Below are 25,126 nucleotides of genomic sequence, written 5' to 3' on the forward strand. Positions count from 1 at the left end.
ATGAATGCTTAAAAATACTACAAGGAGAGGTGAGAAATGAATTATTTTCAAATTCTGTAAAGATATATATTCTCCAAATATTTCTAAAATCACCTTTCATTATTTAAGCACACACACACACACACACAGGCCAGGTAGCTCAGTTGGTTGAGCATCATCCAGTGCACCAAAAGGTTGAAGGCTTGATCTCCAGTCAGGACACATACCTAGGTTACAGTTCAGTCCCTAGTCCAGCACATCTGGGAGGCAACCGATTGATGTTTCTCTCTTGTATCGATGTCTGTCTGTCTGTCTGTCTGTCTCTCTCACACACACACACACACCAGTGTTAAATGTCATCTCCAAAGCTTTTGCTAAAAGTGAAAAGGGAGATTCTGAAACTGTATTTAGAATTAGGAAAGTCTGGTCAGAGAGAATTCTTTTATTCTCCTTGGTCTTTTATTTACTGCTTTAAACTTTTATTATCCCAGGCTGGAGGAATTTCATCAATAATGAAGATGCACTCTTAGGAATGCCTTGAAGAGCTAAGCACAGTCTCTAAACTCTTAAGTGGCATTCTTTTATTAAGATATGAAATCAGGTTAAGTGCTTCAAGGGGACAGGCTGAACTGCTGCCTTTAATGAAAATTAGGCACAAATGCCCACTGACTCTTAGGTGTTTTTCAAATATTAATTCATGTGAAGATTAAAATTAAAGAAAGTATATTTCTTTTTTAAATTGTTGTTCAATTACATTTGTCCCAATTCCCCCCCCCCTCCTTTACTCTCTCCTGATTTACTAAAGAAATTATATTTCTAAACCAGGGGTGTCAAACTCATTTTCACTGGGGGCCACATCAGCCTCGTGGTTGCCTTCAAAGGGCCGAATGTAATTTCAGCTTCTTAACTGTTAAGTACCAGTTACATTTATACAGCCCTAAAATTATTTCGCCCTTTGAAGGAAACTGTGAATCTGATGTGGCCCCCGATGAAAATGAGTTTGACATCCCTGTTCTAAACGATTTTAAAAAAGCATACTGAACCTGGATTTATGAGAGTATGTGTGATTTTAATGCATTTTAAATTTTATTCTATAAATTAGTCTTTGGTATTTATGACTTAATATGCAAATGTTCTAAGACCGGGTATCCTCCATGAGGCAGGAAGTTTCTTCTTTAAATTTGATCAGTCAGTTTCAAATGGTGTCTGAAAGAAGTCTCTATAGTTGTTACAATTATAAAATAAAGGGACAGAAATGGGCAGCCAGACCGCAATCTCTGGAGGTGAGGTGGATATCAGCTCTTAGGTGATGTTGGGCCAAAGGGACATCAAATCAAGATGATTATGGGTCCAAATTCCACTTTCAAGTTTGATCTAGCTTTACCATGTAAGCAGGTCAGATCATGTGAATCCCTCTGGTAGCACTTTCCTGGCTTAGGGTGCATCAAACCTGTCTAACAAATGGATGACCAGAACTCTAGAACCAGAGAATTTACCTCCAGATGACATGCTAAGTTGGGGTCGCTGCTTAACTCTGATGTAGTTCAAAGGACAAAAAAATGTTCTACCCACATCCCATAACTTTCCTTTTCCAACTGTATGTTTGAGTCAAGAAGGAAAACATGGGAGACACAGGGATTCTCATCCTGAGACATATTCTGTGAGCACAACAGCCAGCTTCCATGGCAAAAGGAAAACTCTTGTTGGGATCCTGGATATTGTCTAGTTTAGTGTTCTTGTCTGTTTCTGAGTCTGGCTGGAGATAAGTATAAGCTGAGCAGTTTTGCATTTTGAAATGCCTTACATGAGTGTCCAAGACAGCTATTTTCTTCTTCTTTGTCTAAATATTTGAGGAAACACAATTTACTGATGTTCAGCAGATGCATATATTAACACAAGAATATAAGGTGTTGATTTTTCTATTGCATTTGTGCGTCTGACCAAGTTACTTAAAATGTCACTGAGCCTCCATGTCCTTATTTGTTGACCAATGGGTTAGATTCAATGGCTGTCTTCCAAAGGGGTTGGAAGAGGTCCCCACTTAGAGTAGTATCAGAAATAAGTAGTAGAGGAACTTTGTTTAACCACTATTATATCTCTCCAACCCAACCCTCTGTTGGTATCCCACTCATGTTTCCTTTCCCATTTCATTGCACTTGGACTTGACCTCCAATTGTCAGGCTCAGTATCTTTTTGTCTGGGATGATTTTTCTGTGGCCCGATTCTGCTTAGTGCCTAGCAGGCTGGAAGTGCTACAGATCAATGTCCCTGGAAACAGCCCTCAGCCAATGACTGAAGGAATTGGTAGATAAAGAGCCCAACTCCCTTACATCTCAGGTGGGTAAGCTCTGAAGCTTGTATTTGACCCTGTTCCCCTTAGTTTCAGTGAGGCTGACTCTGGTTGCTCAGAGTGGTAACTGGCTTGATAACAAACACTTACTTTGCTGTCTAGATCCCTTTTCTGTATCACATCATATTTCCTGGGACATCCTTCAAAACAAACTACTTTCCTTCAAATCCTTGCCTCTAGTTAACTCAGACTAAGATATCTCCCACCATTATGAGTTTTGTGGTGAAAAATTATAAAGAATTATAAATATTTATTGTTTTTTCCTAATGACTCTAAAATTCTATGATCTTAGGATTCTCTAGTCTTAGTCTTAGCATTTTTAACAGTACTCTCTGGGTCTTGAGTCCTTCTCTTTTGCTGTGTAAACTAATTGCTAGAAACTCTTGAGATCTAATCTACATGTTTCCAACATGAATCAGACTTTAAAACCAAAGTCTTTGAGGAAATTCTAAAAAGATCTACATTTACTTTACTCTTCTTTTGCCCATGAAATGATGTTCATCAACTACAGCCTACAAAATGTAAATGCTCAATTACCCTGAAATAACAGGCTTAAAGTGGCAGGGCATTCCTGGCTTTTGTTTTGTTTCCATTTGATCATGGCCTGAGAGCCATGAAGGAAACTATTGCTCTAATCATCCACTGACAATTTAGAGTCTTGCTCAGAGAGAAACAACAAACAAACATTTATAAAGCTCTTTATGCCCGTGGGAGCTTAGAGTAGATCATGACTAGCAGAGATCAAAGTGAAACTCAAAGTGAGACCATTTAGAACTTGGGGTCAGAAAGATTATTTGGCCAGAGTCTCACATTCATGAATTAGGACATAAATAATTGAGAAGTCTTCTCTCTGTTGATGGGAGTATAAATTGATACAACCACTTTGGAAAATAGATGTAGATATAAAAATTTGTAAAGGTAGAATTTTAAAAACCAGCTATACTTAGAAATAGTTCTAATGTCCAATAACTTAGAAAGGGTCTATAAAACTTGAAGTAGGTTCACAGAATGGAATAATATACAGCATTAAAATGAACCTCCACTGCACACATCAAGAGCACTGCCCTGAAACCCCATTGTTCTGCAAGCAAAGTTCCACTTCTCCGATTCTTAGGAAAAGGTCTTGAAAAGGCAGTCTATGTTGCTGTCTCTTTTCTCATGGCACATCATCTCCTGAATGTTCAGTTGTCCTCAGTACACCTAAGAAATTGCTTCCATCAATATCATGGATGACCTCCATGTTGCCAAATCTAATAATGACGTTTCTGTTTGTATCTTGCGTAGCCACTCAGCAGTCTTTCAATATAAGTGACCATCCCTTTCTACCTAAAATATCTTCTGATGGCTTTTAGGCCTTTGCATTCTCCTGTTTTCCTTCTACTTTAATGAACATTCTCCCTTAATATATATATATATATTTTTAATATATTTTATTGATTATGCTATTACAGTTGTCCCATTTCCCCCCTTCTCTCCCCTCCACCCTGTACCCCCCTCCCACCCACATTTCCCCCTTTAGTTCATGTCCATGTGTCATACTTATGAGTTCTTTAGTTTCTACATTTCCTGTACTATTCTTGCCCTCCCCCTATCTATTTTCAACCTACATTCTATGCTACTTATTCTCTATACCTTTTCCCCCTCTCTCCTCCTCCCACCCCCCTGCTGCTAACCCTCCATGTGCCCTCCATTTCTGTGGTTCTGTTCCTGTTCTAATTGTTTACTTAGTTTCTTTTGGTTTTGCTTTAGGTGTGATTGTTAATATTTGTGAGTTTGCTGTCCTTTTGCTATACATGTCTTTTCTTTATCTTCTTTTCTTAGATAAGTCCCTTTAGCATTTCATAAAATAAGGGCTTGGTGATGATGAACTCCTTTAACTTGCCCTTATCTGAGAAGCACTTTATCTGCCCTTCCATTCTAAATGAGAGTTTTGCTGGATAGAGCAATCTGGGATGTAGGTCCTTGTCTTTCATGACTTGGAATATTTCTTTCCAGCCCCTTCTTGCCTGTAAGGTCTCTTTGGAGAAATCAGCTGACAGTCTGATGGGAACTCCTTTGTAGGTGACTGTCCCCTTACCTCTTGCTGCTTCTAGGATTCTCTCCTTTGTTTTTACCTTGGCTAATGTAATTATGATGTGCCTTGGTGTGTTCCTTCTTGGGTCCAACTTCTTTGGGGCTCTCTGAGCTTCTTGGATTTCTTGGAAGACTGTTCCCTTTGCCAGATTGGGGAAGTTCTCCTTTATTATTTGTTCAAATACGTGCTCAATCTGTTGCTTTTCCCCTTCCGATTCTGGTACCCCTATAATTCGGATATTGGAACGTTTAAAGGTGTCTTGGATGCTCTTAATCTTTTCCTCAATTTTTTGAATTCTTATTTCATCATGCTTTCCTGCTTGGTTGATTCTATCTTCCTTCTGGTCCACTGTAGTGTTTTGAGACTTATATTCCTTCCTTTCACTATTGGCTCTCCTCCGCATGTCTTCCTGCATCTGTTTTATGGTAATCTGCATTCTTTCATCTAAATTTCATCCAAAATCCACCAGTTCCGTGAGCTTTCTGATCACCAGTGTTTTGAACTGCGCATCTGATAGATTGGCTAATTCTTGGTCGCTCAAAAGGATGAGTCCTGGGGGACTGATCTGCTCTGTTGAAAACATATTTTTTTTTCCCCCTCTGTCTCTCCTTTTTTTTTTCCGGTCTGGTTGCTCTTGTTACGGTGGGGGGCGGAGCCTTAGGTGCTCACTGGGGCTGGGCACCCTGGTCGCTAGATTGTGACGTTATATGTGGGGGTGGGGTGGGAGCGGGAGCGGGGCGGGAGAAAACAATGGCGGTAGTTCCGTTCCCCTGGACTCAGACCCTTGTCTGGGCTTCTGGGCCGAGAGTTCTGCCCTGGTCTACAATCGCTACCCCTCTGGGTCTGCCAGCTGCAGCTTGCGTACTCAGGGATCACCGCTGCCTTCTTGCGCGCCCGATGGCTTTTGTGCCGATTTCGCGCCAAACCTTCCCCCGACCTCCGTGCGCCCGCCCGGCTTGTCTTCTCCTACCAGTCCGGATGAATGCGTCTACTTCAACTTCTTGGCTGCCCGACTTCCATTCAGATAAATCCTCTGCCAGATCTGTGTGTTATTCTGATAGTAAATTATTGTTGTAAATTATTGGTTTTCTAATCTTGGTTGTGCGAGGAGGCACGGTGCGTCCACCTATTCCTCCATCTTGCCGGAAGTCCCCTGTCTCTTTTCCCTTAATATATTTTGCAGGTCTATCCTCTTTTATGTCACTGAAGTGTCTATGATTCTTTCCTGAGTCATTTGTTTCATTTGTACACTTCCCCCTAGGTGGCCTCAGACTGTCTATGGCCTTAACTGTTGGGAACTGCCCTGCCTGGTATCAGAAGCTGTAACCCCCACTTAGGCTAAGGCTAAGGGAATGCCCTTGGAACCGTAAGCCAGCAAGAACACAAAAGCTTATCTCCCTGGCAGGAGCCCTGCTTCTGCTGCTTCATTCATAACTGAACCCCAATGCTTGATCAGTTAGCCAATGACGGGTAAGATTCCTCAAGGGGGGAACGACCTAAGACAGGCACAATCATGTGGAGGCCCCCAAAAGAAGGACTTTGGGGGCTACAGCAAAAGGGGGTGATGGACCCTCGCTCCTCGGCTTTGACATAGCCTAAGTCCTCATCATCTGAGAGAAAATCTCCTTACCTCTTGGTTGCTTTAGTTCCCTTGCTCCACCTAAGCCTGAAATAATGACAAGGTGGTGCAGCTCTGTGCTGAAAAGGGCGGGTTCCCCGGGTGATCAGGCCTAAGAAAGAATATGTAAAATCCTGTGAAACCTGCTTTGTTTAGAATGCTCTCAGTTGAATGAGAAGGGTCCAAGGAGGAAGTTAGTTTCTTCCTTAAAAGTCTTTTCAGCTCTTTGACCCTGACTCAAAATAGGCCCTCAGACTTCCTTGTTTTCTATTGTTTGATCCTTACTTCCTAGCAATGAGTAATGACCTTTTACCTGAATTCTTATGCAAACAAAACCAATAAAAAGCCTCTCCCGAGGGGGAACGGGCGCTCTCCCCACCAGGGAGGGTGGCCAAGAGGCACCCTCCAGGAGAGAGGGTGGCCAAGGCACTCCCCACGTGAGGAGTGGCTCTGCTGTTCCTATTCCCCCACAGGACCTGGTTGTCTCTGTGTATGTTTTCCTTGCGTTTTGAGGAGCCATCCGCAGCGTTCCGTGATCACTGCTGGCCAGTGACCCATGCATAAGTTAACAATTTAACATTTAAATCCTAATGATTCCTAAGTCTTCATCTACAACAATGACCTCTCCTCAAAACACTAAACTCAAATATGTTTCTCCTAGATATTTCCACATAATTGTAGGACCAGCTCCAGGGGTGTGGGGTCCTGTGCAACTGCACTCAGAAGGGTTCATGTTTGGCTTAATTTTCTACAGTCTCCATTCTAAAATTCTTCAACATTTTGGGAAAATGAAGAATTCATGTGGGCAGAGGAGATTTGTGTAATGTGCATATTCACTCCACCTCATTGCCCCAACCAATCACATATAGCATTTGCAATGCCACAAGCACAGAATTCCTGTGTTTTGGAATGCATGGGAGTTTGCTGAAACTCAAAATGAGCACAGTAAGTGCCTCATCTAAAGGGACTGACAGCCATGAGATGACATGCTTTCCAGTAGAATTAGGACTTGCTTCAGTGCAGTAAGAAGGCAATATCATTCTCAGAAACATGAACAACCAAAAAACCCTATCTTATTTGTGTTATTTCCCTATATTAATCAACATTATACTGAGAAAGAGAAAGAGCAACCAAAATACACATGCACATACAAACTATTAAATGTGAATTTATAATTTGGGTGACTCAGTATGAGTTAAATGCTCTTATATTTGTTTTTATAAGGGTGTCACATAATATAAAGATGAATGATAAAATTCATGCAAATACTGTAAAATTTTAATTTTTCTTAATTTAAAATGACCTTAAGTAGCAAATTATGGATGGAACTGCAGAATATTATGCTAAGTGAAATATGTCAGTATGTGAAAGGCAAATACCATATGATCTCATCTATATGAGGAACCTAATGAACAAAATAAACTAATGAGCAAAATAGAACCAGAGGCATGAAAATGAGGAACAGACGAACAGCGGCCAGAGGGGAGGGTGAAGGGGGATAAGGGTGGGAAGAAGGGGAAGGGTCTAGTCAAGGAACATGTATGAATGACTCATGGACGTGGATAACAGAGTGGGGATTGACTATGAGGGTAGGAAGTGGGCTGGGCAGAAGAGGGCAAAGGGATAAAAACTGGGGCAACTGGAATACAATAATAATAAATTATTTTTTAAAAAATTCCACAAATCAAGAAAGAGACAGCAGAAAAAAGAAAAAGGCTTTACATTTGAGTACTTTTAATGGCACTTTTCTTCTTGCTTTTTGAACAAGTAGCTCTAAGTTTCATTTTTGCACTAGGCCCACAAATATGTAATGGGACTGCACTAATATACATCTCAAACTTTACATTTTCACAAAATATTCTTAGTTTTCCTGTTTCCTTCCTTTCTAAACCTCCTTCCCTAGTCTTTCTCATGTTAGTCACAGCCCATAAATCCACTCAAGTAAAAAAATAGTAGCGTTAGACTTTATTATCTATTTTCTCCATCAGTATGCCAAGTAGCATTAGCTCCACAAAGCGCATCCTCAGGCTGTCCACTCCTCTTCATCTACCATTACCCTCTTGGTTCCAATCACCACCATCTCTTGTCTGGACTAGCAGAGTTACTTCTTAACTGGGTTCCCTGTTAACACTCCACAATCCATTTTATAAATAGTCCATAAGAAATATTTTAAAGGCATGAATAGTTATTTGCTCTTTCCTATTAAATATTCCCATGCATCTCATTGCTTTTTGCATGAAACTCAAATTCCTACCATAGCTTTCAAACTTCTACATAACCTGATATCTACATACCACTCCAAACTCTTAGTCCATTCTGTTTCTCATACCATTTATCTTTGCCTCACAAGGCTTTGTGTGGTTTTCCCAGAATCCTAGGATTGCTTGGACTTTTAGGTCTTTTGTACTGATGGGTCTTCTTGTTGGCATGCTCTTTATCCTGGCATCTCTTCTTTTCATACAGATCTCAGCTTAGGTGTTTCTTCCTTAAAAAGCCCTTTCCTAACCACTCCCAACAAAGAGATCTACCTTTTTTCCCAATGGGTATCTTGCTTTAATTTTTTCACATGATTTTTCTTGTGTATTCATTTATGTATTTATTGCCAGTCTTCTCCCACTGAGATGATAGCTCCATGAGATTGGGGACCTCACCTATGTCATTTCATGTTGTATCTGCAGTGTCTAGAATTGTATTTGGAATGAAGTAGGTACTTAGTAAATACGTGTTGGCTGAATGAATAAATGGACAAATGAATCAGCTTGGCAGTTCAGTTGTGCTTCCTCTGTAGATGGTTGTGCTTGTGTGTGTATATCTGTGCATGTGTAGGAGATCATTCTGCGTGGCATGGGTCCAGCTCCCACTCGGAGATGCACAGGACCCATGCCTACGGAGAAGTTGTCCTGTGGGGAATCAGGCCCACAATGTACCTAAGCTGCTTTGAGATTTGCTTTTGCTAAAACTCCCTCACCCTAAATTGAGACAGCAAGTGCTTACTGTAACTTCCTAAAATCCATGCTAAACCTTCCAAGGATGAGTGTAACCGGCTCAACTACTTTTCCCTTTTCATTTGCAAATACCCTTCTTCTGTGATGTGATTAGTGGCATCCTCTCCTTTGTTTTCTGTAAAAGGTAACCACCTAAAGCCAACCTGTGCATGGTAAGTGAGGACCATCATGTAATGTGCTGAGAAACTCAATAAAGGCTGGTCATGGCAAGGGCTTCAGCTTTTGCTCCCCTTGAGAGAAAAGCCATGCTGCCCCTTTTCCTCCACAGGACTTGGTAGCCCATGAGAATGTCTCCTGTATCATCCACAACGTGGTGGACCCCACAAGCCAGGGTCCACATCATGCATGCATGTACACACATGTAAAAACATATACATACATATATTTATATACCACAGTAGATATTGGTATTACTTTCTCAGCATTCATGCTATGCCTCCCTCACTGGGCAATAGTCATAGATTCAGAATGGAACTGACCCACTCACAGTTGCAAGTGGGTCCCCTAATTGGCTTAAAGCCAATCTTTTCTACTGACATTTCTGATTCTTTGGTTGGCATATAACCCAGAACTTTGGGATTTTATTCAATATTTGAGCAAGAGAAGTCCTTATTCTGATCCTCAGTTTGACAGAACAGTACCCAATTCCAGTTTATGCGGGCATTAAAGTGACAACCTAGAGGACAGCCTGCTTGAACATGAAGCAGACAGTACAGAAGACAGCATGACGAGGACCCTGACTGGACTGTTACTGACTTGGATGAGCTGCTGGATCACACCAGGAGCCCAACTGCTGGACTTTCCACTCACTCAAGGCAAGAAACTTTTTCATTGTTTAAGCCAGTAATTTTCCATTATGACTTGCCAAGAAAACATTGTGACTGACACTGATGCTAAATTCTAATCACTGTTAGCATTGGGATATATTTTCTTTCAGTCATTTTTAATGCTGTTAAAAAGTAAGATAGCTGTAAATGGAGTGCATATATACTTTTGCATATTATCTTTTCCTACTTATTTTCATACTAATATTTACCTTCACAAGCATAATCTTGGTGGTTATATAAATATCGCTTCATTGAACACACTATAACTTAACCATTTCCCCATTTTTTGACACATAGGGTATAATCACTCTTCTCATGTTTTGATTAATTTCTTTAACACTTATTTCCCAGAAACCTAATTATTAGGTCAAAGTATATAGAAATTGCTTTACCTCCTGAAACACAATGCCCAATTGCTTCCTAAAGTAATTTTAATATTTTAATACCATCATGTACCCTGACTTTATTAAACTGTATCACAATTTAACTTTTTATAAAAATTTAATAACTGCTTTTCAGTGGTGACAACCTCCCTGTGAAAACAGGCCACATGCTAAGGGTTTCTTTCATCCCTCTCTGGTGAAGAGAAGAGGAAAGGCAAGTGCCTGGTGCAGAGCCGCAATTCCTACTTCATGGGTGTGAAATGCCCAGTATGCTGCAAAATCACCACTGTCTTTAGTTTTGTCTGTTGGCTGTTCCTCGTCCTCCATCAGCCTACATGAGGAAAAGCAAGGCTTCCAGAGGATGCTCCTTCCAAAGGAAGTAGCACCAAAAGCACCTGTGTCAAGATGATAGGGAATCATCCCAATGGACATATTTTGGATAAAAAAATTGTCAACTAATTAAATACCAATAACTGGTTTCATATTATATTTTAACTTGCATCTCTCTGATTACTGGAGGATTTGAATAATTTCTGATGGGTATTTTAATATTGATAGTTATTGTTTGGGAAATATGTGTCACTATGTCATTGGATTGTATAGTAAGCTTTTTGGACTCATTGTGGCAGATGCTGTCAGTGTCCTAGCACTGTCTCCTGGGTTCCCGCCATTCCTGTAGACTCAGGTCAATGACTTTCACAGCAAACAACTGAAGTTCTCTGCCTAAGGGTTTTGTGGCTGGTGCACACAGGGCCCAAGCATGGGATGAGCAGGAAATGGTTGAGTCAAAAGTCCTCCCTCAGAAACCAGAAGTGCCCATCAATCAAAGACTGATAGAAGTTGTTATATAAACACCCCAGCTTCCTTGCCCTTCATGTGAGATAACACTTACATTTGTGTTTACATTCTCACCCAGTGCACGTCCATGGGATTAAGTTCTAGTTGTCCACAGTGGCAATTTGCTTGATGACTTAAATAATATTGGCTGCCTTCCCTTCCTTGTATCAGCCCCCAGTCCTATGTTGCTGCATGTTGATATCACCTTACAAGTAAGTTCTGTACCCCAAACCCTCTTTCAGGTCTGTCTCTACAGAATCCAACTTAAGACACCCATCATATAAGGCTTACTATAGTATAATAACTTAGACTTTAGAAAAACAATTATTGAATACTTCAAATCTTCCCTACTCTTTGTAAACAAAAATCAAAATAAAGCATTTCGCATTTCATTTTCCTTTGGGAACAAACAGAAGTATTTTGTCCAATGTACACTGGCCTTTAAAATTTTTAATTCACTTTTAAGAAAAAGGAGCAAAAATAACTAATGATTTGTTGTGATTTTTAAGCTAAAAGAAATGTTTATTTGTTATATATGTGGCTTCAGGACTTAGTTTTTTTTTTTTTTTTCCTGTGGGTACTTGTTTGAGCTTTTGAGAAGTACAAATTTATTTCTCCCTAGGCTTTAATCACCATGCTTAAAGGAAATCTTTTGAAATGAAGGCAGCACATGTTGCAATAACTAGGCCCTTTCATTAAATTTATCCCTTAAGAAAAAGCCCACACAGTAACTGATTTTTGACCTCAGTTCAAACAGAACTTTGGCTAGAAAATTCTCAGAGGTAAAATACCAAGAGTAATGGGAACTTTTCGTATTTTAAAGTTTTCCAACAACCACAATGCACTTCGTCCAGCATATATTTGGTTTGGGCTGTTTGAAGTTCACATGGAGTTTAGATGGTGTTTTATAGATTGTCTGAACAGCCTATTTTCCCAGTATATGTGATCTCCCATTCTAAGGGTTGATAATGTAAGAAGAAATTCTTCTTTTAAAGGAAAGTCTGTTGTCAAAACAATAACACAGTTTTATACACAGGTCCTTGCAAACATTGCATTTTAGAACTTCTAACTTCAGATTTACAATTTGGTATGATATTTACAACTCAACAGATCATAAATTCCCTTTAAAGTATAAATTTACTTCAAAGCCACAGCTTTGGCCGTGAAGTCACAACTTTTAAATAATGTCTTTAAAATTTTTTTAACAATTTCAAATGTGTATTTCAACATTAGTGTCTTTTAAGGTGAGCAGTAGCATATACCACCTACTAATAATGATTATTGCTTAACCTATTTTAAATGAAAGTAACATAAAAGTTTCTGATATATACCAGGGGTATTATAGTTTTATGGGCATCATGATGTAAAGTCAAAATATTTGGAATTTGGAGGGAATATTTTGCCATCACAATTTAGAGATACCTTCCACCAGGATTTTGACATTATTGTAAAATATTTGATCTATAAACATCATGTCCTCAGAAGTCAGGCTATCTACAAGGGCACAATGAAGTGGAGATTTGGGTGTCTGGATAATTTAGGCTAACAGCTATTAATGAAATTGAGTAAAAGGGTTCAAGAGAGGTGGGGAGATAAAATTAAATCACTACAGACCTATATGAGAGTCACCTTTTTAGCAGTCCTCCTCCTTCACTTTAACTGCGACACCTTTTCAAATGTCCCAGCACTTGTTCCCAGATTTGACCCATCCTCTGCAGAGCTCAAGGTTAAGAACACACAATCAAGATTCACACAGCAACATTTTTACTGATACATCCCCCAGAGCAAGGGACATAAAGGAAAGAATAAACAAATGGGACCTCATCAAAATTAAAAGCTTCTGCACAGCTAAAGAAAACAGTATTAAAATAAAAAGAGAACCAACTGTATGGGAAAACATACTTGCCAATGATACCTCAGACAAGGGTTTAATCTCCAAAATACATAAAGAACTTACACAACTCCACTCTAAAACAAGCAACCCAATTAAAAAATGGGCAAAGGACTTGAACAGACACTTCTCCAAGGAGGACATACAGAGGGTCCAGAGACACATGAAAAGATGCTCAATATCACTAGCTATCAGAGAGATGCAAATTAAAACCACAGTGAGATACCACTTTACACCAGTCAGAATGGCCATCATAAACAAAGCAACAAACAACAAGTGTTGGAGAGGTTGTGGGGAAAAGGGGACCCTAGTACACTGTTGGTGGGACTGCAGACTGGTACAACCACTATGGAAAACAGTATGGAATTTTCTCAGAAACCTAAAAATGGATCTGCCTTTTGACTCAGCAATTCCACTGCTAGGATTATATCCTAAGAACCCTAAAACACCAATCCAAAAGAACCTATGCACCCCAATATTCATAGCAGCACAATTTACAATAGCTAAGTGTTGGAAGCAACCTAGATGCCCATCAGTAAATGAATGGATCAAAAAACTATGGTACATTTGCACAATGGAATTCTATGCAGCAGAAAGAAAGAAGGAGCTCCTACCCTTTGCAACAGCATGGATGCAACTGGAAAGTATTATGCTAAGCGAAATAAACCAGGCAGTGAAAGACAAATACCATATGACCTCACCTTCGACAGGAACCTAAACAACACAACAAAGAAACAAGCAAAATATAACCAAAGACACTGAAATAAAGAACAGACTGACAGAGTTCAGAGGGGAGAGGAGAGGGAATTTCAGGGGAATTTCAGGGGAAAGGCGGAAGAGTTTACAGGAACGAGTATAAGGACACATGTATAAAAACTAGGAGCACGTGGAAATGGGAGGCAGGAGGGGAGGGTTGGGTGGGTGGGTTGGGATGGGAGTAAAAGATAGAAAATTGTACTACAACAACAATTTAAATAAAATTTTTAAAAAAGAGGCTACCCTGAAAGGCACTAGTACTTTAGCTGGCTGAAAGTGCTATTCTTCTCCAATGTTGATGAGACCAATAACAGCCCAAAAGGCTGAAAGTACTCTCATTGAGAAAAACTAAATGTGGTCTAATCAAGTTATTCAGCTAACTGGTGCAGGACCAGATTTGCAAGTTCCGTGTGTTGTCCTGTGCACAGTCTAGAAATTGTACATTAATTGTCTGTTACATACCAATCTGAGCACAACCCTCTCCCCACTAGTAAAATTGTAGCATCCACATATTCTGATGTTGGTAGGATCAAAGGAGTCTTCTACATACATACTACATTTCCTGAATGTGTGGTTTTTAAAACTCAGAAGTGATCTATATTCTACCTCTCAAATTAGGTAAGTGAGGTCTAGAAAATCTAATACAGGCTTCATCATCCTTAGGTACTTGGATAGGTACTCATGCATCTTAGCCAATTGTGCACTAACTTTATGTTATCTCATTAGGAACATTCCAAAAAATACAATAATGTCTATTTATTAAATTCAGCGCAATAATTACCAACCAAGCAAAACAAAGCTAAAATATATCCCATGGAAAATACAACTGCTTGAAAGTTATTCAACAGAAATGTAATGGTTATTTGGTGACATTTCCATAATGATCATCATCTCATTCATATTCATATGCTTCCTAAGAAATGCTGTCTTTTACATTTCCAGGAGAAGTTATGCACCATTACCCGGCCCTGCTGGACTTTGAAGGTGCTGGGATACCTGTTGTGTTTAGTGAAGACAAGCAAATTTTGCTAAAGTGTGCACTTGGTTCATGTGCTGAAAAAACAAGATAAGTTGGGGTGTATTTTTCATTCATTCAGTTAATACACTAAGCAGACATTTTTTATAGTTAATGATGTCTCCATCTATTGATAAGGCACAAACTTCATCTCAAATGAATATAGCTCATAAGCAGAAAGTGGCCTATTGTAAGGCAGTCAATTATACCATGTAAAATTACAAACAGTTTGGTGGCCTAAAACTAATTTCAAAAATTAAGAAATAATAATTTAAAAATACCTACATAAAAATAAAATAAATAAAAATATCTACATCATATTTTATTTATTTACTGGTAGAAAATATATAAGATGAAACTTTTCAACTGTTGAGTTTTTTTAATACACAAGAATTAATTTTTTTTCTTGTAGTACAAGCCAAGAATAGGGATCCAGGGTTGGTTTGGTGGCTTCAATCACTAGGAACACAAGCCCCTTGTATGTTTCTGCTCTAAGATGCTTAGCAACAAGTTCCAGCTGCAAAGTTGCTTCACGGTCCAAAATGGCAGTTGGAGCTTCAGCCTTCACTTTTACATTGCAGGCAATAGGAAGGAGACAGGGAGGGAGGACAAAAGGCAAACCCCAATGTCTATACCCTTTTGAAAAAAATCTTCCTTGAAGTTCCACCTTACAACTTTTGATTACATCACATTGGTGAGAAATAAGTCACATGTCACACCCAGTCTTTCAGATAATTACATTGCCACCATGAATAAAAATGGGGTATGCTACTGAAGGAAAGGAAGGGAAAAGATATTGGTTGAGCAAATGTACTGTATATTTTCCAAATGCCCATTCTGACCCAGTTTCCAACCTTCACCACCCTGTTCTGTGCCTTAAGGGACAGACCTCTGTGCCCCAAGGCACAGAGCTAGTCAGCCTTCACCCTTTGAGTTTGGACAGTGAAACTAACCAACAGAAGATTATTAAAAGGTGGGAGGAGGGAAATGATGAATCTTTATTCCTCCTGTCCCAGCTCAGGTCAGAGCCCTTATAGATAAAAACAATTATTTTCCAAATGAGGCCTTTTAACTTGATTTGTTTTTCTTGATTGAGCTATGCCACTCACCATTTTAAGAAAATTAGAATTGCTTTCTAATTCTTAAGCAAATGTTTTATTTTGTTGTATGAATGAATGCATCTTATTTGCCAATTCACACAAGGACTATTCCAACTGAGAATTATTTATAAATAGGTTACCTTCCTACCCTGTGATTTAACATAATATGTACACTCTTTCCTCTTTTCTTTTTTATTTGTTGGCCACAAGCCTCCTAAGTCTCTTTGGTTTATGCACTACAAGCCACTAAGAAGGTGCAGTTTCATGGAAGTGGTAGAGGCAATGCCATTAGTGGTCCACAGCTTAGTCAGCAACATGTACCTCATGAAGATGAAAGACTGTTTATTTCATAAAGTCAGACCTCAATTATGTACTTTTCCTGGTTTGTAATTTACTCTCATTAGCAAAAATAGTGCATTGCCCAAAATGTCACCAAAGGAAGGAATCCGATATTAAAAATATTCCAGAAGTTGCTTCATTTCAGGTGTTATTAATGTTAAGATTACCCCCATGTGAAGCCACATTGGCTAATTGCTTAGAATTTCAGTTGGTTATATTTAAACTGGCGTATGCTTATTAAAAATGCCACCTATTTTTTTAAAAGAGCATTTTCCAGTCCACAGAGGTGTTGGTGTTGTGTTTGGCAAAAAGACTGCACACCATCCTGTTAGACACTTGGTATTTGCATTTGCATTTCCCTGATGATTAGTGGTGTTGAGGATCTTTCAGTTGGCTTATTGGCTATTTCTATATCTTCTTTGGAGAAATTTCTATTCAAGTCCTTTGTCCGTGTTTCTAAACTATTTTTAAAAGCTAATTGTTACATGTGGAGTCTGAATATCAATTCCTTCAGCTTGCGGCGGGTGAGTAGTAGTTTGGCAGAGATTTCTTTAATGTCTAGAGCAAAACAGAAAGCAAACAAACAAAAACTCTTGGCTTTGGGGACTGGCTCTGTATTGAACATTCCCAATGCTTAGACAGGCTGTTCACAACTCTGAATTAACCTTCACTTCCTGCCGGCACGGAGACTAAAGACCTGCCAGAGGTAAAAGTTCAGGATCTTTTCAAGTCTTTTCTAAGCATGCACCCTACCCCGGGCATGTGCATGGCTTTTTAGATTCTTTATTATATTGGAATATTTTCAAAGCCCTTATTTCCCAAAGTAACCCTCTCCAGCTTTTCCTCCTGGGTTTAGGCATGTCTATCATTTGCCCTGACTGTAATTTTTTGTACATGGTGGCAGCAGCTTGTCCCTTTGCTTTGCCTTTCAGTGTTTTTGAGGAATGCCATCTACACAGTTGCTTCTCTGCCTTTAGAGAACTCCACGCCAGGCCAAAGAAAGGCCGGCCTCTTGCATCATTCATTCAGGGCTTCCCCGGACAGATCAAAATGGAGGAACACGGTTCCATGAAGACAAGTTTCATTATGTTTCTTCTAGAATCAGGTATCCGTATCGGGAACATGGGCTGACGCCTTCATCATCACTACCATGCTGATGGTGGCAGGGCCCAGTCAAAATGTCACAATGCTCCCTAATGATGTTTAAGTCAACTTTCTCTCAGTTCAGCATTTGCTTGGTTGCTTTAAACCTTTGGTTATTTCCCAGAGCTCTGATAAAGTTAACTAGAGCTGACAGCTTTTGCTTGTTTTATTTATCATTGCTTCTGTGAAGAAACGGATCCTTAGGGTTCTCTTCTCCACCTTTTTGCTTTATTTTTTAACATATTTAAGAGCTGATTTTAAAGTCTCTGTCTAGTTAGTTTTGCTCTACCAATTTACCACCAAACCTCATATTCTTCACCCTATATCCTTACTAGGGTGCAGTGGGACTCGAGAGCAGGGTAGGCAAAGCATCACGATGCCAAGCCAATGACATGAGCTTTGAAGTAAAAGAGGCAGTTCTGACCCAACCTGAACACACATTCCCTCTCTTCTCCATCCCTCCCACACTCATGTAATCCAGAAGCATGGAGAAAACATCAACTCACAGACTGAGACCATCCACAATAACCTGGAATGCTGCACCTCACTCAACACAGGACCTTGGCTTGAGCTTCTAGAGGCACCTTTTATGATTTAAGCACCTTTGAGGGCATACTTTCTCCCTCCTGGTTGTTCTTAAGTCTCCTCTAGAAAGATCACATAATTGCACTTTCTGTAAGTCTGTAGCTTTCTCTCAATTCTTATTAAGTATTTCTTTCAATTGTGGCAAGTAAAAAACAAGTGTAAACATTTTGTTTTAATGATAAGATAGGGCCCAGTGTGCATGCCAGGGTAGAATATGATATGTGCTCCTATCCTCAATGTCACAGGAGCTATTTTGTTGTCAGGCTGCATCAAAAGCGTCAGAAAATCATTTGAGTTGGAGGGGAGTAGGCTATAATTTCCATTTCTGTCCCAAATAATCAGTCACTGACAATTTAGACAATTGCTACCAATAAAGATGAAGCCAATTTTCTCTACTCCATCAAACTAAGCATCTGTTTTCAGAAAGAGTTTTAAAAATCATTTCAAGGCCGGACTAAAATTACATGAAAGAGACAGTTGAGTCATAGGAAAGATTTTTAAATGACAAGAAATTAATAAGTGACCATGAATATCCGCTGATGTGCTGCAAAGCCCTTCTCTGCAGGATCAAGATCTATCTGGTAATAATCAAACTAGGTTAACTTTGGAGGAGAAAATTCTTTCAAAGCTAATGGGCCCAAGCACTCGGTGTCCTTCAGCTTTCCTCAAGCTGATCCTGTGATGACATGTGCCTCTTCTCCCCCACCTTAATTATTTGGCTTTACCAAAGTTGCAAAGACTTCTACCTGTTGGTTGATATTATGCCAAAGGGCTAAAGAAAGACACGCGTAAAGGGAATTGTGGTACACTCCACACAGTGAAAATCTTTCTAAAGTATGAAATATCCAAGTGTTTAGAAAATACTTGTCCAGCTAGCCTGAAAGAATATTACATGTGCAGAAGAAATTTTGGCCAATGCCACATAAGAAGATGGCCAATATGGGACCCCATGAAAAGAAAGAAGCAATCACAAGAGACTTTGTGGCAAAGCTGGTTAACTTTTTTTAAGGCTTTCAATTGAAGCGAAAGTTTCAATTTTCTGAGGCATTTCCTTAAATGCCATAGTACCTGTCTCAGTGATTTCACATGAATGAGATCCTGCCATATGTTGAATTTGAATTTGGCATCTGAGCTAATATAGAAAAACAATAAATAACGTTAATGTTGTCAAAAAAGAATTCAGAAGCTGAACAGCAGCTTTTATTAATGTTAACAGAAACTTATTGAGATACAATTTATACACAGATAATGAATCTTAATTTGGCAATGGTATATGACTATGTAATCATCACACAGATCAAGGTATAAAACATTTCATCTCTCTAGAAAGTTCTCCTCATGCTCTTGTCCCCTCAGTCCCCCAGCACTCCAGAGTCAACATTTTGGTTTCTATCACTACAGAGTACTTTGTCTGTCTTTGAACTTAATATTAATGGAATTGTGGAGTATATTCTCTTTTTTGTCTCTTCAAATCTCTTGAAAAACATGATTTCCCATTTTGTGGAATGTATAAGAATTTCATTCCTATTTATGGTATTAGTATTCCATTATAATATACCATAATTTGTTTCTATATTTATTCACCATTTGATGGACATCTGGTTGTTTTCAGTATGGGAATATTATGAATAAAGGTGTTATGAATGACCTAAAGGCATTATATGAATGTGATTTACTTCATTTGGGTAAATACCTAGGAGTAGAATTTTGGGTCAGAAGATAGGTGGGTGTATATTGAATATTATTACAAACTGCCAAAACATTTTCCAAAGCAGTGTTACCTATTTTATATCACTACTATTATTACTCTACATCCTTATAAACACTTGGTCTTATTAGATTTTTTTATTTTAGCCATTTTAATGAGCACATAGTTGTAGAATAGCTTTGGAAAAATTAATAAATGTTTTATCAAGGCTCTTACTTTGTTTCTCTGGTCTTATTTGCTTAAGTTTTAAACATTTTCTAATTTTTAATTTTCTAATTTCCACTCCCCAAATGCTATCAGCAGTTATAGACAAGAGTAAAAGATTAAAACAATAATATTCACAGAAATAGACACATAGGATAAAAGTTGTATGCTTACATAGATAAAAATCTGTGTTTTAAAAATCAAGACCTTTCAAAGGCAGAGAAATTTGTAGATCTTAAAACACACTTTCTGGGCACAAAATTGTTGCTTGATTTCAAGAAGTTATTCCACCTTAACTTAGAGCTGTGCTGACATCATTCATGGACTTGGGAACTGAAATCTTTGGCATTCCATTAAAACTGCAATAGTAAATCTAAACAGTGAGAAACTATATCTAAATCCTGTCTTGTATTAGCAGAAACCAAAAGCAACCATGAAATTGCTTTTCATACTTGTAAGAGTGTACCTTTTTAATTTTGTAATTACTGTGTCATAAGAAACCATAAGATGCACTCAGGCTATAATATGACCCTGATTCTGACAACTGATTTACCTATGGCTTATTTTGGGGCATTTGAGACAAAACAGCTTCTGAAACTTCAGGCCTGCTCTTTAGAATACAAGTATGAATCTAAATCAGGCTGCTTTCAGGGGTCACCGCATACACAAGGATACAGCTCAGGGATGGCTGTCATTAGACACACCTGGTCTCTTTGCTCACCAACCTAAGTTTATTCTGAATTCTCAGTATCTCCCTGAGGTGATTAACACATAATTACCATGAAATCAGCATAAAAATGCTTTTCCAGCTATAAAACCTGGAAAGAGAGCTGAGAGTGCAGGACCAGATGTTAAATGTGTGATTCCTGGGAATAGCAGTGTAGGTAGTGGCTCTGGCATCTGGCTTTGGATCTAGAATAATCAACCACACATATGTGTTCAAACAGCAAACATTCACTATGAAACTGTGAATGTGTGTGTGTGTGTATGTGTGTGCGAGAGAGAGATGTTCAGTCTTTTTTTAAAAATATTTATTTAGTTTTAGAGAGGGAAGGGAGAGAGAGAGAGAGAGAGAGAGAGAGAGAGAAACATCAATGTGCGGTTGCTGGGGGCCATGGCTTGCAACCCAGGCACGTGCCCTCCCTGACTGGGAATCGAACCTGTGATGCCTTGTTTGCAGCCCATGCTCAATCCACTGAGCTACACCAGCCAGGGCATGTTCTGTCTTTTATTTCTTTTCTGTGAACATTTTGAATCAAGATGAAAAGCGGAGGCAGGAGAATGTGAGTATAATTTCATGGAAGTCCAATCCATTGGGCTCTAGTAGGCATTCCATTGTTTATAAATGCCATGGGGCTACCATATAGAAAATTCTCTATTTGTAGGACCAGCTTAAATTGCAATGCTGACATAACTTCCAAGAAATTCATCAGGTATTGATCTCTCCATCCTTCCTCCCCATCCTCCTTCTTCTTCCCCTTCTTCTTCTTTCTTCTTCCTCTTCTTCTCCTTCTTCTCCTCCTTCTCCTTCTTCCTCTTTTCCTTCTTCCTCCTCCTCTTCTTCTTCTTCCTCCCCTTAATCCTCCTCCTTCTCCTTCTTCTTTCATCTATTCACTTTCTTAAAAATCCAGCATGTATCAGTTGGACACCAAGAGCTAAAGGATGTCTTTGCACAGAAATGACAAAAACTGAGTTAGGAGAATAAACTTTAAGGTCTCCTCTATGCAATAATCAAAGATAGAGCTCTGTTTTAAATCTGGGTACAGAGTATGCCAAATTAACCACAAATATTACTAAAAACATTGCCCACATGGCAAGCACACTAATCATTCAGGAAAGCTGGTGCCTACGACACCACATGAGAGTCTTCAAAGCTTCCTGTTATGACCAGGGACTGGTGATCAGGGCAGCGGCCATGCCTTCTAGACAGTTTGGGAAACAGCTATTTACTAACTGGCATAAAAGGATTTCCATAGTTTTATAGTTGGTTAGACATAGCAGTTTTACTAACCTGGCTTGAGGATGAAATCTCATTTTAGCTACAGGCTTTCATGAATGCCAAGACTCTCCCTCTCAGGTTGTGTTCCCTACTACCCCACCCCTCACCAGAAGTAGACACTCTCACAGAAATCCAAAATCATACTCTTTTTACTGAAAAATCTAAAGTCTGCAACAAGTATAAGTAGGTTACTTGGGAGATGATCTCAGAAGAAATTTGTAGGGGAATGAAAGAAGGGGATGGAAGGGGGACAAGGAAGGCTAGGTTGCCGGGCAGTTACCACTGTGGGCAAACTGGGGTAGTCTCATTCAGGGCTCTCTAGGAATGGTGTAGTAGCCACCTCAGGGATAAGAAGCTGGGTTTATCCAATAACTCCCATGGGTCATTCTGAGGGCTGTTTCTGGGACTGCTCACTTCCCAGCACCCAAAGGGACAGTCAGTCCACCAGAGAAAGCCCTCAGGCAAAAGGATCCAAGTGCAGGAGGAGCTGAAAGTGAAAGATAGCAGGTGTGCACAGGAACGTAAGGGTCACAGGCTCCAGATAAAATACCTGTTAGGCCTTTAGAAGAAATAATGACCCTTAAGAAAGCAGGTTGAGTGTATAATTTGGCTGAAGCCAGGAAAGAATAAACTCCCCAAATATAAAAACTGTTCCTTAAAAATTAGAAAAAATGTCTGAGGATGTTTACTCTTCTTCTCTCCAGTCTGCACTGCTCTGATCTTTCAGTGAAAAGAGATGTAACAGTAGATAGTTGCCAGGAGAAAAAGATTTTTTTTCATGCTTTTAGTTGTAGCCAACCTGAAGGTAAAATCCTTACTCTTCGGTTATACTAAATTGAAAACTGACAATCTAGCAAGAGAGAAATTTATGAGTGACCTGTGGTGAAATGCAGTATTTTATGAAATTATACTCGATTCAATTAGTCCTGTTAATCACAGGAAAATTAGTTCCAGGATTTATTCCATGCAATGTGTTAATGTCTGTTTTTTGTCCATTCAACCTGTCATTCCCTATTATAGAATCCAAACTTCCAAACTGTTGGGTATATCTTTTAATCTGCTCCTGGTAAAAAACATTCATTATTCAGATACACACAGAGAGAAAGATACAAGTAGATATAGAGCTAGAGATAGAGAGAGAGAGAATGAGCCATCAGCTGGGATTCTTCAACCACTTAACTGCCAGGAGTTGTTCTTTTAATTCATTCTGCATGGTGAATTTCAGTAAGGTCCACATGAAATCCTAGGAAAAAAGCTTCTAATGAAAGCACTGGTTTAATTCCACTCTAAGAATACACTCAAAGGACTGTGATGGTAGAGGATAAAGGGAGGTTTAGGGGAAGTATGAGTTAGGGTTTTGTTTAGTAATCAAAATCAAATACTGCACAGTCCCTTGGCCATCTGGACCTTCCAGTGGGTCCTGAACTGGTCCTCTGCTACTTCATTAGTAATTGGCTACAAGAATGAAAATACTTAAACGCAAGTACTGTCAACTTGAGTCTAGAGATTCTTCTTCAATTCTGCTTTCAGCTTGGGTCTAGATATTCTTCTCCAATTCTACTTTATCTGCTCCCAACAGAAGATAACAGTAGCTAAGAGAAGAGGTTTATTTCATGTGCTTCATTTGCCTCCGCATTTTCCTTTTAATTTCTTTTAGTCTTCAAGAATTTATGCCTTCCTTTCTTCTGTGCTTCACTGAAAACCATTTGCTGAGAAATGTTAAAATACCTCCTTTCCTTGGAATGTAATATTTTGCCAGTATAGTTACTATATGATCAACATTTAGAGCTCAGCAAAAAGCTTCAACTTATTCTACTAATACATACCGTATTTTGCCATGTATGATGGGCACCCACATTTTTGGCCCAAACTTTCAGGGAAAAAAACTTGGTTTTAATTTTTAATTCAATTATTTATTTATTTATTTGTATTTAGATACTTGTTTTTTGTATTATAAAGGAGTTTTAGCACTTATTTTTGAACATACAAATATCATTATTGCTTTTTAGAGTTCCACTTTTAACATGTAAGCATAAATAAAAGAATTTAAAACATTTGCATAGATACAGAACTAGCACCACCCATATATAATACACATCCTTATTTTTTCCCTCAAAAATTTGGGCAAAAAAGTGAGCATTATACACAGTAAAATATGGTACTCAGAACCTACCTGTGCCAGACATTGAATTAGGTGTTGAGCATATAAAGCTAAGCAATACCAGATGCAACCACTATTCTCATGGTGTTTATAGTCTAGTGGTGAAAACAGAACTCAGTTAAATATAAATGTACAAATGAAATAAGCACTCTAAAGTACAGAGATTCAGTCCAACTGAATATGACCATATTACTTAGATACGTAGATAGATGATGGATAGATAGATAGATAGATAGATAGACATAAATAAATATATAGCCCTGGCTGGTGTAGCTCAATGGACCAAGTGCTGGCTTTTGAACCAAAGGGTTGCTGGCTCAGTTCCCAGTCAGTGCACATGCCTGGGTTGCGGTCCAGGTCCCCAGTAGGGGATACATGAGAAGCAACCACGCATTGATGTTTCTCTCCTTCTCTTTTTCTCTCCCTTCCCCTTTGTCTAAAAATAAATAAATAAAATATTTTAAAAATTAATAAATCGATAAAAATTGATCCTGGAGACAGGCGTTGGGCAGTAGGAAATCTTCTCTGAAGAAGTGGCACTTGCACTGAGATCTGAAAGGGGATGAAAAAATTAACCAAGAGGAGAAATGGTAGAGGAAGATCAGTCCCAGTGGAGGGGATCTCTTCCTCCCAGAGAAGAGGAGAATGGTAACCAAGGGTCTAGAGAAATAAGTGGGGCCAGAACATGCAGGACCTTCAAGTTCATGATGAAAATGTTGGTCCTGATACTCAGAGCGATGAAAGGCACTGAAGGATTCTAAACCTGGGGCTCACCTGCTGCACTAGTTCATCTGAATTCTCACTTTAAGTGCAGTGTGCAGAAAAGGCTGGACAGCAGCTCGAGTGAATGGTGGGGAGTGAGTTAGAAGGCTACTGCAAAACATCAAGGTGAACTAAGAGCAGACGGTGAAAAGGAGGAAAATGAGTGCATCCAGGACATTCTTGGATGGATTCCAGAGGCAAAACTTTACAGTCTAAGGTGAGTTGAAAATGAGTTGGAAGAGAAAAGTATAAATAATGACTCCTAAGTTTCCAGCTTGCAAATCTGGATGGATAAAGGTGACAGCATTTAAAACAAGAAAGTGATGCCTTTATGATGCATTTGACACATGTCTCTATGCAAGACTAATTCCCTGGGTCTCAACCTTTGGT

The 25,126-nt window shown here is 39.1% G+C and overlaps 1 protein-coding gene across 2 annotated transcripts in view; it reads right to left on the reverse strand.

Moving 5' to 3' along the window:
- PLCB1 (phospholipase C beta 1) overlaps window positions 1–25,126 on the reverse strand; it is a 660,986-nt gene that overhangs the window by 272,819 nt on the left and 363,041 nt on the right. The gene's annotated exons all lie outside the window — the stretch shown is intronic.

Source organism: Phyllostomus discolor, chromosome 9 (assembly GCF_004126475.2).
Source record: "Phyllostomus discolor isolate MPI-MPIP mPhyDis1 chromosome 9, mPhyDis1.pri.v3, whole genome shotgun sequence".
In the NCBI taxonomy this organism is placed as follows: domain Eukaryota; kingdom Metazoa; phylum Chordata; class Mammalia; order Chiroptera; family Phyllostomidae; genus Phyllostomus; species Phyllostomus discolor.